Source organism: Pan paniscus, chromosome 15 (genome assembly GCF_029289425.2).
Source record: "Pan paniscus chromosome 15, NHGRI_mPanPan1-v2.0_pri, whole genome shotgun sequence".
Lineage (NCBI taxonomy): Eukaryota > Metazoa > Chordata > Mammalia > Primates > Hominidae > Pan > Pan paniscus.
This window is the reverse complement of record NC_073264.2, coordinates 27197314-27216162: the sequence shown is the minus strand read 5'-3', so window position 1 is coordinate 27216162 and position 18849 is coordinate 27197314. Positions and strand designations below refer to the sequence as shown.

Below are 18849 nucleotides of genomic sequence, written 5' to 3'. Positions count from 1 at the left end.
CTTGAGATATCAGATGTCTAACTTTTTCATAAGTTGTAAATCCCTATATAGATATTAAATATTATTATTGTGATAACTGACACCTATAAGTAGTTTTTCATTTATATAGCGTTAATACAATGAGGTCACAAGCCAAACAGTTGGTTCTCACAGTATTTTATTTGTGGTATGAAAAAGTAAGCAGTTTCTAAAGTACTTCACATAATTCTAGTTGTAGCTTACAGACCAAGAGAATTGATTTGTATGTATTTCTTCATATTGATGAAATCTATTTCATGCTCTGAAGAAAAAAAACAACAGTTTTCCATTAAGCAGCATACATCATATAATTCTACACCCAGGATCATGGAAGTTACTATAAAGGTGAGACATGGTACACTATTTAATAGAATTTACTAAAATTTCTTCCAACACCTATTTTTAAAAACTGAAAAATTATAATTAAAACCATTAACAATTTTTATTGCTAACATGTTTATTCTCATTTTATTTTCTGAAGAGCATAAAATATCTATTACCTTTAATATGGAAATCTATTAAAGAATCTCTTCATTGTCTGAAGGTATGTGGGGGCAAATTCCAATGACTAGACTTGCTGAATATAGTACAGTAAAAAAAAAAAAATTTGATTATTTTATTCTATGACGTCAACACAAAGTTAATATAAAAACTTCTCTGTTCTTAGTCATTGGGTACCTAGTGTGAAATGTCAAAACTAGAACTATGCCAACTATATATATAGTTCTTACTTGCCAGTACAAACTAAGCAATTCCTGTATCAGTGAACCCATAAATAAAAGAACATACAATATATTAGAAACAGAGGGATAAAGAAATTGAAAAACTTTCTTCTCATTCAAATCCTTTATGCTCCCCTCCATAGCCAAGCTTCTTAACTATGGAAAATTATATAAGATGTTTTTCATCATACAGAAAGCCAGACTCCAGGCCCCTCACGCCACTGATGCTTCTTCTTTTAAAGTCGTCTACGGACATTTTTTTTTTTTAAAGCAAAGCAAATGGAAACCTTATTGAACTTAACTTACTTGAAAGCTCAGCAACATTTAGCACTGTAGTGACCTCCTCCTTTTGAACATACTTCATTCTCGTGATCTCGGTCACTCCTTATTCCCCATTTCCCTGGTCATTTCCTCTTAAGGCATTCTTTTCTCTGCCTGAAGATCAAACGTTTATTTTACTGAGGGTTCTGTCCTCTTGTTGAGTTAAACAATTTTCCTGTAGAAAATATAATTCAACATTCATTGATGACTCCTTAATCCAGCAACAACTTCTTCCTAAGCTTCAGACTCAAAAAGCCTAATGGCCTTCAGGATATGTGTATTTTCCTGCCCTATTTTAACTTTTAACGTGTCCAAAAGTAAATATAAAATATCAGCGCCAAAATCTGCTCTTCCTCCTCTGCTCTCCATTTCCACAAATGGTGCCATAGTCCATCCAGTTACCAAAGCCAGAAATTTGTTAGATTCTTATATTTCACTTTCTCCCCCTCTGTCCCATGTCTAAGCACATATCAACTCCCATTCATTTTATTTTTTACCTGAATGAATCCTGAGTCTTTGCTTCTCTCTCTCTAATTTCAGGCCTATGTGAGTATCAGTAAGGGCGAGGAAACATGGTAGAGTGCTTGAGTTCCCTCTCGTTTTGATATTCCTATCGCTTTTAGCTCTCTCTTGGATTAGAGGAAGGGTATGAACATAATTCCACATTAGTTTATATGTATTTTGAGGCACAGATCTCTGATACAAATTACAAAGGCAGCAGCCAAAATTTGAGAATCCTTTATGCTTGAGGCACAATCACATGGCCCAGCTACTTCATATTTTGCCCCACCCTGTGCCCTTACCACAAATCTGACTGTCGTTACCTCTTACCTCGGTTACATTAATAGCCTCGTAGCAAGTATTTCTGGCCCTGGATTTATAACCTTAGTCTATGATTCACACAATAACTAGAATTAGCCATACGTATTTGAGAATGACAAAGTGAATAAATGATTGTAAATATTTTAGAGGCTTTTAAATGCCACTCTCATCCCCAAATAGGAAGGTTTAATTAATTCCCACTTCACTTTAAAACAAATTCTAGATGTATAAGTGCCCACAAAGTCCTTTCACCAACACATTATATGTTAAAAAAAAAATTTGCCCTCACTTAAAAACAGAGATAGATAGTGCCTTTTTTCTCAGATACTTTAGTCCAAAAGGTATGTTTTTCTGTTAGGTATACCAATTTTAAAGCTGAGAAGAAATTGGTAATTATATTATTCCTTTAATGGTCATATGTGTGTATATACATATATAAATATAATTATCTATAATTATTACGTATGACCTATAGACCCTCGGCAGAGAGGGCTATGATGACATCATCTAATCCCCTCCATAAGTCTTCATGACATTCCATTTCTTTTCAATCCAACTAAAAGCACATTTGTGATGGAACTTATCCAATTTACTTTGGGTGCAGTCAACTTTACAACCTTTTTGGTTTACCACTTCATGTTCTCCATGGTTGGCACAGCCTGGACTGACATAAAAGCAGACCTAGTAATATCCTGGAGAAATAGAGCAAACAATTTTCTAGTCTCATTCTATCTTTATAGCTGCCAATGTTATCTAAATGGCTGACTTCCTCAGCTATATTAATTGCATTTTAGGCTTTCCTAGATTTCCTATCTGACCAAATTTTAACTAAGAAACTATAATTAGAAGATTTATAAGTTGACCCAACTGATTTTGCTATTCTGGAACTGAAAGGACAGTGTATTTTATGGTATTGCTACTAAGGATTACTAGGGATTTGCAATTCACTGATATGGATATTGTCCATAATTCGGCTATGATAAATAGGTGTGCAGTGGGACTAATAATCACTGCCAGTAAACTTGGTTTTGCTCTCAAGAGCTACATGGATACAAAGATGAAAAATGAAAATAGCAACCATAGTTGCAGCCCTCACAGAAAGCAGACAATATACTGATGTTTGTATAATATACACAGATATAAATATAATGCAAAACAATCTAAAAATAAGAGCTGACATTCATTGAGTCTTAATATATGCTAGGAATTGACTAAAAGCATGTATGTGGACAACCATCAATCCTTACAAAAAACATGCAAAGCTTTTCTAGATAAGAAAATGAATACTTGGAGAAGTTAAATAATTTGCCCAAGTTTGACCAGGTCAGGATTTAAACTTAATTCCATCTGCCTGTCTGTTTTGTCTGTAAACCTGTGCTATTTTCATAAATACCAGGGAAGAAATAAAGTTGTGTGTGTGTTCAAAGTAAGTTATATTTATCCCTATTTGGAGCCTCAGGGGAGGCTTATAATAAAGAAAGATTTTATTGTTATTTATGCTAAAAATAGCATGGAAAAGGGTCTGGATGAAGGTAAATATTCTAGGCAGAAAAAATAGCAAGAAAAGCATCAAAGTGGGAAAGGGAGGAAAGTGAACAGAAAGCAGGAAGTTGTAGATCTGCATTGCAGGCTAAGCAAAGGATGGAAAGGTAAATTGTGGTCAGTTTATGAAGGGGCTAAGGAGTTTCAACTTAATACAGTAGGCTATGGGGAACATTCCAAGTGTTCTGCAAAGCTTAATTACTGAAATATAATTATACTCTAGAAAGGCTTACCGGGCAACAGAATGTAAATGGATAGGTGTGTGGGAGGGGAGATTGAAAGATAGATAATTTTAAAAGGCTATTGCAGTAAGGATAATGAAATGAGGTAGGACCAAAAAAGTAGGAAGGTGAATGAGGGAATATATAACCGTAGTTATCTTCTAAACTCTCCAGCTTTGAGAATTATCATTGCTGATCTTCAAATAATAGATTGTTGTTTGACGCTTAGCAGGGCTAGAAACTACAAACCTTGGGAACTGAATGGTTCCATTTAGGTCTAAAATACCTATAATGTATGACCTGTTATAGATTCTATAAGTGAGAAATATTTATAATATTTTTGTGCAGCTTGAGAAGCAACTCACCACTCAAGATGCTTGGCTCTCTATGCTGTAGAAAGGAGAAGCTATTCAATGGTATAATCAAAGTCCTAGGTCTTTTGTAGAGGTCTTGGCATAACTGGTAGTGTGACTTCAATTTCTAGGCTCAGGTTTCTCGTTTGGAAGATGTCTGTAGTAACAATTATTCTCCTTGCTTCTCTTGGTTGTTATAGGAAATCAAATGAGGTAATTAATGTGAAAATACTTTAGAAAACAAAAAATTATCTCTTCTTTTAAGGGTAGGGATTATTTCAGTGTGCCTCTTTATAGTCTCCAAAGCACTGCATTAAGCCCACAGTAGAGTCTAGAAATATTGTTGAATGAGTGGTGTGTACAGGAGTTTGGGCAGAATGGCTTTTGCACCAATGCATTGATACTATGTTCTATGCAGCAAATGTGGACACATGATTTGATCCCAAGTTGTAAGCCTTTATTGAAAGAAAAGGACAGGAAACAGACATGGTTGTGACCAGGGGCATTATAGAAACATGAAATAAAATATAGCTACTATTGGTTCATTTTCTGTTAGAGGTTCTTTATGACCTACTATAAAGATGTAAAAGCTACAGAGAAAAAACTCATTAGTGAAGTAAACATGAAGCCTATAGACAATATCTCAGTCAGGAAAGAACTGGGTCTCATAGAGTGGGTGCTTCATTTACTATCCTTTGGGGAAGATGGGCCAAAAAGAAGAGTATCTAATTAGTATACGGACTGTGAAGAAGGGAATATTCTTTCCTTTGACATGACTTTAGTGCACTGGGCATTATAAAAGGAAAAACAAACAAAGAGTGATGTTCAAAAGGAAGAGGGAAAGCCATATATCTTCATTTATTCATTCAGCAAATATTAATATTTAGGGGGCATATAAGAAGGCACAAGAGGAATGCACAGTGCATGTGAAGTAAAGATGGTGCTCCACCAGAAACACTACTTGGGACTCATGGACTTTGAAGGATATGACAACAGATTAATTTACACACAGGCACATAATAAATTATGATTCTTACAAATATTGAGCACAAATAGAATGAATTTTTAAACTATAACAGGAATGGTTAATTTCCGAAGATGTTTTCACTAAATTGAAACACATTTACTCTATAACAGATGGAGCAAAAAGGAAATAAAAATTAAACAAAAATGGGATGAAAATCAGAAAGCTTGCTTTTCACTTAAATAATTTCTACTCTGAGAAGATTCTCCATTGATTTTTCAGGACTTTGGTCATTTGAATTTTTATTTTTTATTGTTTACTTATTTTTTTTTGAGACCATCTTGCTTGCTCTGTCGCCCAGGCTATAGTGCAGTGACAGGATCTCGGCTCACTGCATCCTCTGCCTCCTGAGTTCAAGCAATTCTCCTGTGTCACCCTCTCGAGTAGCTGAGATTACAGGCATGCACCACCATGCCCAGCTAATTTTTATTTTTTTATTTTTATTTTTATTTTTAGTAGAGACGGGGCTTCACCATGTTGGCCAGGCTGGTCTTGAACTCCTGACTGCAAGTGATCCGCCTGCTTCAGCCTCCCAAAGTGCTGGGATTGCAGGTATTGGCCACTACGCCCAGCTGGTCATTTGAATTTTAATTCTAAAAGGAAGGTAGCTGCTGTCTGAATGTTTCAATAGCCAGTGTTTTTTTTTTTTTTTTCCTTCTGCTCTCAAGTTCATGGTGAACACTGTATTTAAAAGGAATTAAACTTTACCCAAAGGGTGTGGATATGTTAAAAAAATCTGTTTAGATACAAGCAGAATAATAACAGTCAAAAGAATCCAGTTGTATTCACATTTGGACACAGAACAAATAAAAAGGGATTGGCAATGTAGTTCCAAGTGGAAAACATCACAAAGAAGAAAGCTAGAGAATATACATTTCTGGAGAGATTCTGGCAAAAGCTAAGATATTCTGCTTCCCATGATCTAACAGATAAGATATAATTTTGCTTCTCCTTTCCATTTTCAAAATACTTCCTCATTTGTAATCATTTATTGCCAATAAATGGGATCTATCCATCTATCTATATATTTATTTATAAACATGTAGCCAATCACATAGGGTGAGGTTGAACAAGGAAGGCTGACATAGAAACACAGACTAAAAGAGAGAAATAGGTGACAAAATGCATTAGAGGAGAGGATTACCCTTGGGTTTGTTTTCATCATTTTTTTGTCTGTTGACTAAAATAACATTTTTCTGTCTTGAATATAAGACCTTGTCTGGGGGTCACAGCTGTATTTCTTTCTAGTTTAAGTGACATATTCACTTTTATTTCTTATTTTAAGTTGACCTGGAATCTTATAACACTCCTATTTACAGGAAATTGTAAAATCAAACACAGAAAGCTCTTTTGTTTGCTATTGATACAAACTTATTCAAAGCATCATTTGGTGGCATTTTAAACATCCAGTTATTATTTTTAATATAACTGTATATTTTTAATATAACTCTATTTTTAATAATATGCTCCTTGGAAATAGATGCTTTTTTTTTTTTTTTCAAGTTTGGAAACACACAAGATATTTACCTGGAACTCTTCTGAAGGATCTTGGTTTTCAATTTGATAATGTACTGAATCATACTGGGCATCTGCACACTACTGACAAAAGAAAACATTAGAGCACTCTCATTTCAGGATAGTTCTGACTATTGCCCTTCAGAGACATTTTGGAGACACAATAATGGTGTCTAATAATTTCAGCCAAACTAGGTATTTATCACAGCTTCAAACAGGCAGTAATTCACTTATATTTATTTTCTCAGAATGTAACACTGGTCTGAATTAAACATTATGATACATACCTGTACTGCTATAAACTATTTTTTCAAATTTTCCTAGTCAAAATTTCTTTCTCAAAGAAGAAAATTAGACAGGTGCAGCACACCAAATGAGATGAACTTTGTCCTCAAAGAAAATTGGTTTTTCCTTTTCAATTTCATTTCAAAGAGATCTGACAAGTGTGGCTTTGAACAAACTTTAACAGCACAATATCCTTTGTGTAAGTTTTCCCTTGTCAGCTTTTCCATTCCAGCAGGAACTTAGAACAAAGTGGATGTTGCCCTTTGAGTTGAGAACTTCATCAGCTGAATGAACACTAGCATAGTGCAGTGAAATTGAGGGCATACTCTCTCTACGAATCTCAACATTGCAGTGTCTCAACAAATATAATTTCTCTATCTGGAGGAAGGAGAGACACTAGCTATACATTTAGATTCATGCACTCTCCTTCTTTTTTCTTTATAGCAAAAGCCAAGCTATTTGGCAACATAACCACTTGAAACTTTTATAGATTATGCTATGAAGCCTTTTCTTGTGTGTGGGGCACAAAACATTATTTTGTGATGTTGTTTGGATCTACACCATTTTATACCAAAACCATAGGGAGCCTGATTATTAGAGGGGCAAAATCAGACTTTTAGATGTGTGCTGTTTTTCCTTATACATGAAAGTAAAAAAAAAAAAAAAAAAGTTTTTGTATTTGTTTTGCTTTGTTTCAATTTTAACATATTTTGTAGCTTTGTGATCATTTAAAAGTAAAATACAAAAGCAGAGAAAGGAAAACATGAGAAACTGCTTCACAGGTATTCTAATCTTTATTGTACAAAAGCTTGTTATGGCTACTCATTCCTTAGAGCTTTAGATTGTGTATAAATTGTGCTACTTTATGCTGGTAAGTAACTGCTTTGACAAGTTTATTTTTCTTTGCATACTCTCCTAACTTTCTTAAGGGTTTTTTGTTTTTAGTTTTTTTTAACAATTGTTCCTTGCTATCTTTTACTTTTTCTTGGCTCCAACTGTTCCTTTCATCTTCTTTTTTTTTTCCCCTATGCATTAATATTTAAAGACTGTACTAGTGTCAAACATTCATGTAGAGACAACTTAAATGCAAAGTGGGTAAGGTTACAGAATAAGTCCATGCCCAATTTAATTACAGCATTTTGATTAACACAGATTGTAAGTAGTTTGAACTAAGAATTTTAAGTTGTTCATCTTGAATATTACAAAGGCTAACCAGAGACGAAGTATAACTTTGACTCAGAAACTGCCAGAAAACACTCTGATTAACCAATTTAGATGTACTATCCAATTAAGGATCTAAATATCTTTGGATCACAGAAATTCATGTTTATTGATAAGATAAAATATTTATTACGCAGAGAGCTGAATTAGCAAAGAGAACAGCTCTCATCAGGTACTAACTTTCAGAAAAAAGAAGAATGTTGGTTGAAATTAAAAGTGTGATACTTACGAGCAAACCTGGCTTGTTTATTCAAAGGTTATGCTTCTTGCCAGCAAAGTCAGTATCTTTGAAAGCTTGGAGTTAATAAAGTCTGTGGCTAAGTTTCTAAATGGGTTCAATAGATTAGATAATGACTGTCCATAGCAATAGCTAATTGAGAATAATGACTGGGCAAGAAAGAAAGGGCATAGAGCAGAGATGGAAGAAAACTTCCCTGAAGTAAAGGCCTGAAAATACCTACAAGGGCAATGGGGAAAAACCCCAAAGCCTTTGTATTTACTGAATGGTCATTAGTTGTCCAAATTTTTTATTTTTTTCTCTTTGGATGAATGTAATGTTGTTTCTCTTAAAAATATAAGGAAGGCAAGGAAACATTAGAGGCTCTTGTAATGTATTTTCTAGTACTTGCAAAAATGCCTATACAGAGTAAACAATCAATGGATTTAGAACTTCTCCATCTTAAAAAGCATGAAAATGGAGGCTATTCCAATTTTTCTTTGTAAGATTTAATTTTCTATTAATTTGTTTTTGGGGTTATTTGAGGCATCTCAAATAGATATAAAATCAGGTCTAAGCTATGCAAAGATTGAGAGTAACAGTAAGGTGATTGTTATTTAATTTTTCATTTGTAAAAATTTTAAATCATTGTAAATACAAAATTTTGTACTCATGGATTTTAATAGGTAGAATATAATGTTTGATATAGTAAAGTTGTATGAAACAGCATGCTATATTTTACCCATTTAATGTTATCAAAGACAACGAAGTTTCGATACCTTTTCAAAATGGGATTAGTCAGATAGAACCACTTGCCTGTTGGCAATTTTATTTAAATTATAAGAAAACACACACAATTCACACAAACATACACAAGCCCCATTTATTCTAGCTCTGCAGACTCACTCATAACATAAAAGGAATAAAGTCCAAGTAAGTCAGAGTAAGACAGATATTTTGTTTACATGAATTTTGTCTGGCAAGACTTAGCAAAAAGAATTTAGAGAGAAGCTGCTAGAATACTTTGTGCATTTCCTGAAGTTCTCAGCACGTATTATACAATTATTGCTTCTGAAAAAGAAGTTTTCTAATCCCAGAGAAGGTATATTCTACTTGCCATGTCCTGTAGTTAGTCTTACTCTTGTTCTTTTGGGTTATGGTTTGCCCAAAATAGCAATTCAAAAACTAGTGTGGACAATATTATAAAAATCAGGAACTTTTTATTTCTGATTGGAAAGCTATTACATATAAAAATTATGTAATAGTCCAATCAACTTTTATAAATTTTTACATAATTGACAATTATAGAAATTTTTAGTGAGACATCTTTTTAGTTTCCTCTTCCCTTGTTTGCACACAATGCAGTGGCTGAATAATGTATTTATGCTGTAGAAATTAGAGTTCAATGTATTATGCTATTAAAATAATATATTACAGCATTACCAGCATCATTATTACAAAAATGGATTCAGAATAATAAGCCAAACTTGACCAGGGGACTGTGCAGCCATAAATCTACCAGAATCGCACAAGGCGCAGTTTTGCTGACAAGAAATTCCTATGTACTGGTCTCTTGAGACATGTTAGTTAGATTCATATGCACAGGATATAAGAATATCAAGCACTTCTGTTTGAATGCCAAAGAGAACACATTTAAGCAGATAATGTCCTTCAGGAACAGAACACATTTAAGCAGATAATGTCCTTCAGGAACAAAAAATAAAGCATTTCTTCACAAAATGGGAGACTCCACTATTCCTATATTTGGAGAAACATCAAATGTACATTAAAGAATCTCAAAATGACTATATATAAAAGTGACAAGCTTTGTAATTAAAAATATAGTGCCCAGAGTGATGGCACATTATAACCTATTGCTCAAAATTGAGGTCTGGTTCTAGGCAAAGTTATAACTCAAACAAAATTTATCTTTGTTTCCTCTACTCCTTAAATCGTATTCCCTTTGTCCACTGGCTACTTCATTCCTTCCAACCCAGGCCCTGTCATCTAGGGCGCTCATTTTCTTTAGAAGGGAAAACAACAGAATATCGAGCCTGGGAATGCCCTCTAACTTAGTCATCAAACTATTTATTTGTAAGAAAAGAGATCCTGACACATTAGCAGAGATGACCAACATCCCAAAAAAGAGTCATCCCCTCTTATCTATGTGGGGGTATATTCAAAGACCCCCAGTGGATGCCTGAAACTGGATTACACTAAACCTTATATAAATATTATATATTTTTGTTCCTTTACATACATACCTAACACAAAGTTTATAAGGTATAATAAGACATTAATGGCAACTAATAATAAAATGGAACCACTATAACAATATACTATCATTAAAGTTTTGTGAATGTGATCTCCCCCTCTAAAATTATGTTACTACAAGTAACTGAAACTGCAAAAAAGGAAAACTCCAGATAGGGGAAACTACTGTATTTCATAGCACATTCTCAAATAAAGCACCTCATTTCTTGATTGATAAGATGCATTATGTCTTAATTCTAGGACTGTTTTTATTAATGGCTGGTAAATCCTGAGGCTGGGAGTCTGTGTTACTGACTGGAAATGCAAACAGCCATAGATGCTATTGTTCTGTGTTTGTGTCTGGGTCCTGAGGCACTTACTTAAAGTGGAAGCCTAGCAAAGTTACCTCTGCATTTTGAAAAACTTCCACCAATGATTCCTTTGCATAGAAAGAAAAATATTTCTTCTAGACCCATGAAAATGTCTAAGTGTAGGCAGAGCTCCTGGTTAATATCCACATTTGTCTGTAGAAAAAGACTAATTGATGGATATTAAAGAACACTTATTAATCTATAATTTCCTTCTTAAAAAAATTTAATTCCTATAAATTTCCACTAGTAGTTTATTTATTATTTGAAGAATCTTCAAACTCATCATTTATTTCTTCCTTGTTGGTATTACATACAAATTTTGTAGGAAAGTTATCCACGCTTGATTTTACATATACTCTGTTAGTCTAAGGTAGTATTTCACAGACATTAGTGTGCATAGAAAATACCTGGGCCAAAGACCCTGGCCTGAAGCTCTAAAAAAGTCTAAAAGGTTCCTCGGTAGGCCGAGTGCAGTGGCTCATGCTTGTAATCTCAGCACTTTGGGAGGCCGAGGCAGGCGGATCACTTGAGACCAGGAGTTCGAGACCAGCCCAGCCAACATGGCAAAACCCCGTCTCTACTAAAAAATACAAAAAATTAATTAGCTGGGGGTGGTGACAGGCACCTGTAGTCCCAGCTACCTGGGAGGCCGAGGCAGGAGAATTGCTTGAACCCAGGAGGCGAGGTTGCAGTGAGTCGAGATCATGCCACTGCGCTCCAGCCTGAGCAACAGAGCAAGACTGTATCTTAAAAAAATAAATAAAGCTTCTCAGTGATACCAATGCTGCTTTTCTGGGGACCAGCTATTGAATGGTTCTACTATAGACTGAACAAAGATTGCCAGCCTATGGGTCATAAGGTTTGAATTTAGCTGTGTGGTGCTATTAGATATGTATAAATGCCTCCATGTGGCTCTGCCTTGACGTGAACAACGCTTCAAAAGTGTCCTCACCTACACAGGAGAATTATCTTAATTTTATTGCTCCTAGAATTCTTGAAAGATCAAATGATATACATAATGCATTAAAATGGCGCATAAGTTATGAAGTGCTATGTGATTAATCTTAGTTATTAATGTATTATTTCAAGGCCCTCCTCTGAGTCAATGTAAACTAATTTATGGGAGTCAAATTCACTGCCAGAAATAAAACATTGGGCTGTATGTATCAATTATTAAAACCACATAATCATCCTAGAAGAATTATGGGCCATAAGTGTTTGAAAAAGACTCAGTCCCTTATTATTTAAAATGCAAAATTAAAAAAACATCCTGTCATATTGGTAAACTTAATATTATTGTTTATTCACTACAATACTTAGCGATGGGGAAGGTACACCTATGATATACTGGTAGCGAGAGAATAAAATGGTTTCTAGATATATGTGGTACTTGGTTTCTAGAGTTTCTAGATATACGTGTTAAGAACCCTAAAAAGTGTTTGCTGTTAAACTCAGTAACTTCACTTCTGGGAATCTATTTAAAAAATAAAATAATGTGCTAAAAATAGTTTATGCATCAAAATGACTATTACAGAAGTAGTATTGATTATAATAAACTTTGCAACACCCCAAATGACCAAAATAGTAGTATTATGTTATGATCTGAATATTTGGCACCTCCAAAATTCATGTTGAAATTTAATCCCCAATGTGGTAGTATTAAGAAGTGGGGCCTTTAAAAGGTGATTGGGTTACACCCTCATGAATTCATTAATCTATTCATGAGCTGATGAATTAATGGGTTATTATGGAAATGGGACTGGTGAATTATATAAAGAGGAAGAGAGACCTGAGCTAGCACCCTCAGCCCTCTCGCTCCATGATGCCCTATAATGCCTTGGAATTCAGCAGAGTCCCACCAGCAAGAAGGCTCTCATCAGATGCAACTCCTTGACCTTGGACTTTTCAGCCACCATAAGTGAAAGAAATACATTTTGTTTCTTAAAAATTAGTTTCAGGTATTCTATTATGAGCAACAGAAAATGGACTAAGATATACTGCTAAATAAAATACAGTACATTAATATAATGGAATGCAAGGGTGAAACTTTATTCAGAAAAACTTGTCATCTCAAACTTGCATTTCAATGGACAAAAACAAAGCAGCTATCCTCCAGAGCAAATCTGGTGAAACAGAAGAGCCTTAGTATGCAGTGGATTCCCAAATATGTATATATACTTTGACCTTATAGGATCACTACAAGAACTGCCTTGATCAGAGATTTGGAAAAATATATATATATATATATATATATATATATATATATATATATATATTTTTTTTTTTTTTTTTTTTTTTTTTTTTTTTTTTTTTGAGACGGAGTCTCGCTCTGTCGCCCAGGCTGGAGTGCAGTGGCGCGATCTCGGCTCACTGCAAGCTCCGCCTCCCGGGTTCACGCCATTCTCCTGCCTCAGCCTCCCGAGTAGCTGGGACTACAGGCGCCCGCTACCACGCCCGGCTAATTTTTTGTATTTTTAGTAGAGACGGGGTTTCACCGTGTTAGCCAGGATGGTCTCGATCTCCTGACCTCGTGATCCGCCCGCCTCGGCCTCCCAAAGTGCTGGGATTACAGGCGTGAGGAAAAATATTTTTATATAAATATGTTTAACATACTATTACAAAAAATATAAAAACTAACCAAATAGCCATTTGTGGTGGAAGGTTAACACACATGCTCCAGTATAGAATATGATACATATGTGATATTTTATACATTTAACCATATGAAATTTAGAGAGATAAAAAGACAGAAACTTAATATATAATATGAATTTATCTTATTAGGATAAAATGTCCCAAGTAGTAAAAATAATCTTTAAGATAATTTTACTTACTTTTATATATTTAATTTTTTATATTTACTATGCACTATTTTTATTACATAAACTTTTTCAATCAATTCACATTGCATGTGTGCTTTTAGGGAACAGGTATAGAAGAAATGACAGATAATTCATCAAGCTAGCAGTTGATATTATATAAACACAGTAATTGCTTGACTGGATATATTTAATTTTTACCCTTTTACAGTTTTTCTGATGTCAAAGAAACAGTTCCAAAACTCCTATAGAGATAATAACTACAAAAATAATCCTCAGGGAAAATGGAAACCAAGGTTTTGGCAATTTTTTAGGACTTAAAATTTTATGTCCACTAGACTATGGATATGTGAACCTGTTCCCATTCTCAGCACTGAAGCAGGTGATTTAAAGAACTTATGCCTAAGTTGGGGTTCTATTAAGTCTACACACAGCAACCTGTGAGGAAATGTAGTTGACAACTATCTTTGAAATGTGCAGATGGCATTTTGAGGGCCTTTACACTGCACCCCATCCATTTTTTGATATTTCAATGTAATAGAGTTCTTTATTCAGAGGATCTTTATTGACACCTACTATATATCCAGTACAACACTGGGTGTAATAGGAATTCAAAGATACATGTTAATCTAAACTTAAGTTGCATTCCCAGAAAGGAGATCATAAATCTTAATCATAGATAAAGCAACATGACAGCAAATGATATAACTATAAGAGAAGCACAAAGAATCTGATAGAAGACCAGAGAGGATTACCCTGGTAGGGTAGTTAGGAATGGCTTAATGGAAAGGCAGCCTGGAGAATAAGAACAGGTACAGTTGGTAAGAATGGAGAGGGAAGACTTTCTGATACAGAAAATAAAAGCAAAGGCAACAATCAAGCAAACAATTATGTCATATCTGGGAATACTAGATTCTTCTATTTAGAACAAAACATTAAGTTGAAAAAAAATACCAGGCTGGGTGCAGTGGCTCACGGCTATAATCTCAGCACTTTGGGAGTCCAAGGCAGGCAGATCACCTGAGGTCAGGAGTTCAAGACCAGCCTGGCCAACATGTCAAAACCCCATCTCCACTAAAAAAAAAAATAAAAAATTAGCTGGACATGGTGGCTGGTGCCTGTAATCCCAGCTACTTGGAAGGCTGAGGCAGGAGAATCACTGGAACCCGGGAGGCAGAAGTTGCAGTGAGCCCATAACAGTCCAGCCTGGGCGACAGAGCAAGACTCTGTCTCAAACAAACAAACAAACAAACAAACAAAAGGTTTTGCCGAAATCAAACCACCACGTGTTCTAAGTTTCAAGCCAAGGTATCTAAACTTCATCTTATGGGGAAGAGGAAGTCAGTGAAGGTCTTGGAGTTGCAAAATTACACAATTTAAATAACAGGTTAAGATGATTATTCTGATGTTAATGTGCTAAAGGTTTTTATGGGAAACCAGATCTAAGGGGATTATATAAGAGACAGACCAGAATTCCAAATGTATCTCAATAACTTGACTATTAATATTGCCCTGAGAAAGTGTCTCCTGTCCTTTCTGTGTAATCTACCATCAATATAAACATATCTTTATGTGAATTAGAAAAAGGAACCCCATAGGGCTGGGGAAGCCCAGGAGCACACTACATTGCTTGGGAAGCAGACAGCACCTTTGTGCCAAAAACAAAAACAAAACAAAACAAAACAACAACAACAACAACAAAAAAAAAACAGAAAAACTTTCCTCTAGGTCTCTGAGTAGATTTTGCAACATTATTTGCATGTGAGGAAAGAGGAGTATAATCCTGGCTTTGTTTTAGCCTTCATTCTCCACTTAGGAAGATTTATGCATTACATGCACTGGACAGCTACAAATGGAATTGTGTTTCACTTATCCTACCTTCCAAGATTGTGGTTAGCACATATACCCAATGTATTTAGAAAAGGATTGTAACAGATATCCAATGAATGATAAGGATGGTGGTGGTGATGACGGTGATCGTGAATAGGGATAGCAATAATATCAGTAATAGTGTCTACTGTTATTATCTTGACTCAGCATATAAAGGACTTGGACCAATATTCAGAAAATAGAAGTGATCAGGTGAATTAGAAAATTCAAAAGGGAAAATGAATAGTACTTGACTGGTTATATTTGCTGAATGAGGGAAAATAAGTCAAAGATGACTTTCAGCTTGATAGATAGTAAAAGAATAATTATGCTCCAGTAAGAAATGGCGAAGTCAGGAAAAGCAATTATGGGAAAGATGACAAGGTTTGTCTTTCACCTGTTGTATGTAAAAGTAAAAGTGAGGTATCCAGGTACAAATATTCATCAGGTGATTGAAAATGTGGGATCAGAGCTCACTGTAAGGATGGAGCTAGACCCAATAAATCTGAGATTCAGGTGCATAACTTCAAAGGTGCATTATAAAACTGTATATGATCACTGAGGGAAGGTATGTAAAGAGAGAGAAGAAAACATGGATAGAAGTAAGGAGATTCCTTTGTGTAGCTGTTAGAGCTTATCTACTACTTAATTCCAGAAAGATGCCATTCACAGCATAGTTGATGTGATAAAATCCCCATGAAGGAGGGCAAAGTGCCTTCGTACAATTATACGTGATAGCCCTGTTCGGAGATTTCCCACGTTTAGGAAATGATGGAGTTCTGCTTCAGCAAAAGATGTCTGGTCTCTCCTACTGAATGCAACTATAATATGTGAACAGAAGGCATGCAGCAGCTCTTTGAGAATCCTGAAAAGAAAATAGTAGTAAGCAGATTGGGGAAGAAGACAAGAATTAAAAGAAGTACCACCAAAGTGGTGGTGAATTTATCATTTTTCTTCTCCAGTATCTCCTAGCCTGAATGTAATGCAGTCTGAAACCTTAAAGTAGGCATTAGAAAGAACAGAGAGCTCCAGGAGAAGCTTACTAGTTTTGGCTCAGGGAATCAAAAAGGGAGCTTCTCATTCTCAGAGAGAGTGTAGGCTTCCCTGTTGTATTTTTCTTACCACTATTTCCTTGTTCCTTATCCTACAAGCAGTCATATCATGGCAGTGGAACACGCCACAATGCAAGAGGAGGGCACAGAAAGCAAAAGGAGGGTAATTGTCCACTCTTAATTGGTGGAGTTGTGATCCTGAAAGAGTGGCATCAAGCTTTGGTGCCTTCTTTTCTCTTTGCCCTTCTACCTTTTGACTCCCAGTTTAGTCACAGAAATTCAAAATAAAGCAACTAAAACTCAGCTTTCTGACTGGACAACCAGAAAGGGAAGTCCCAGGGAACTGGAAAGTCACAGAGACATAGCACAGAAAGAACCTCAGGAAAGCTACCCAATAAAATTTCTTAGAAATACCTGGGTTCACTCAAGCTGGCATGTATGGGTTGAATCAGCATACCAAAGGCTTTTGAAATGGAAATAGATCACTACCCACAGTGGTGCATCTGTGAGGTGGGTATGAATAGCACCACAAAGGCTTTGAAAACATAACTGCTATAGGAACCACAGCCCACGGAAGTTGGTTGGGACTTGCAGAATGAACCTAACCATGTACATCACTTACTGAAATAAAAATATTAATATTAAAATAAAACAAGGTTGAGGTTGACATTCTCATATTTAAAATGTTCAGTGTACAATATTGCTAAAGATATGAGAAAACAAGGAAAACCTTGACTCTCATGAGAAAAGGCAAACAATCAACAATGCCAAGAAAACACAGGTGTTGGAATTATCTGACAAATACTTTGAAGTAGTCATTACATAAATACTCTAATAACTAATAAAAAGCACGCTAATAGTGGATGGAAAAATAATCTAGCAAATAAAGAGGAAATAATTTCTATTTCCATCTCATCAAATACAAATTATGGAATGGAAAATATAAGAAATAAAATAAAAATCTCGCTGGTTGGGCTCAACAGTAGATTGGAGATAGATTTGAATCTCAACTTGAGTGAACCTGAATGACTAATATAAATTATCCAGTATGAATAACACAGAGTAAATGAGTTTTTTAAAAGAGTTGATCCTTAAGACCTGTGCGACAGTACAAGAGGTCTAATATTTGTGTCATCAGAGTCTTGAAGGAAGGGAAGAAGAGTGTAGCACTAAATATATATATATATATATATATATATATATATATATATAATGGCTGAAAACTATGTTTAAAGATGTAAGTATACAGTTTGGGAAAGTTCATCAAATACCAATCAGGGTAAACTCAAAGAAATTCATGGAAATATAATAATGAAACTCTTGAAAACTAAAGACAGAAAAAAAAGAAACTAATTTTGAATGTAGCCAGAGAAAAACGATCAATTACTTATAGGGGAACAATGTTCAACTGACAATGAATTTCTCACCAGAAATCATGGAGAAGAAAGTGGCAAATATTCTTAAAACACTGACAGAAAACAACTGTAAACCCAGAATTATGTTTCAGAAATGAAGGTAAAATAAAGATGTATTACAGAAGAAGTATTTGGAATGATGGAATTGCTCTGCGTCCTGATTCTGGTGGTGATTGCATGACTGTATACGGGTGTTAAAGTTCATAACACTATACATCAAAAAGTCAATTTCACTGTATGATAATTAAGCAATACAAATAACAAGGGAAAGAAATGAGACTCTGAAGCCAGAAAATAAATGTATCCATAGATATCTTGATTTTATTGTACATTTTTTTCTTTCACTACCTGCGCTTTCTCTGACTGTCCCCTGGGTTTAGAAAGAGTGCCATCGTGGATAATATCTAGGGAGAAGGTGAAATTATGGCTATTTTTATAATTGGATAAGATAGCTTTTTCCCCAAATAATAAATTCCTAGTGGCAATTTGAAAACTATATTTAGCATTAAAGTCTTTAATATATCATTTGTTGAATGTTCTACAAATGTGATAACTGAAAATGTGGCAACCAGTGGCTGCTGTTTCATGATGGCTGTGAGAGGGACTTCTTTGTGGACCCACATAATCACCTGGAAGTGGGTCAGTAGAAGCCGTCTTATGTCACTCATCAAGGCATGGTGGGAGGGCCAAGATCAGAACTACTAAGAGCAGTATGGCAGCAGGTGTGATTTAGGAAGTAGCTGATAATAGGATTTGATTTATGTAATCCTAACTTTAATTAATACTGGACTAATGCTGATCACTTATAG

At 35.0% G+C, this 18849-nt stretch overlaps 2 long non-coding RNA genes across 2 annotated transcripts in view; one reads left to right on the top strand and one right to left on the bottom strand.

The window, feature by feature from the left end:
* Window positions 1-18849, top strand: part of LOC134728883 (uncharacterized) — a 319755-nt gene that overhangs the window by 262179 nt on the left and 38727 nt on the right. The window lies entirely within an intron of this gene.
* LOC117975783 (uncharacterized) overlaps window positions 164-18849 on the bottom strand; it is a 265988-nt gene continuing 247302 nt past the window's right edge. Inside the window, exons 3-4 of the long non-coding RNA XR_004666116.2 lie at window positions 1047-1236; window positions 164-280 (exon numbers count right to left, since the gene is read on the bottom strand). This is a non-coding gene — a long non-coding RNA (uncharacterized LOC117975783). The remainder of the gene's footprint in view (window positions 281-1046; window positions 1237-18849) is intronic.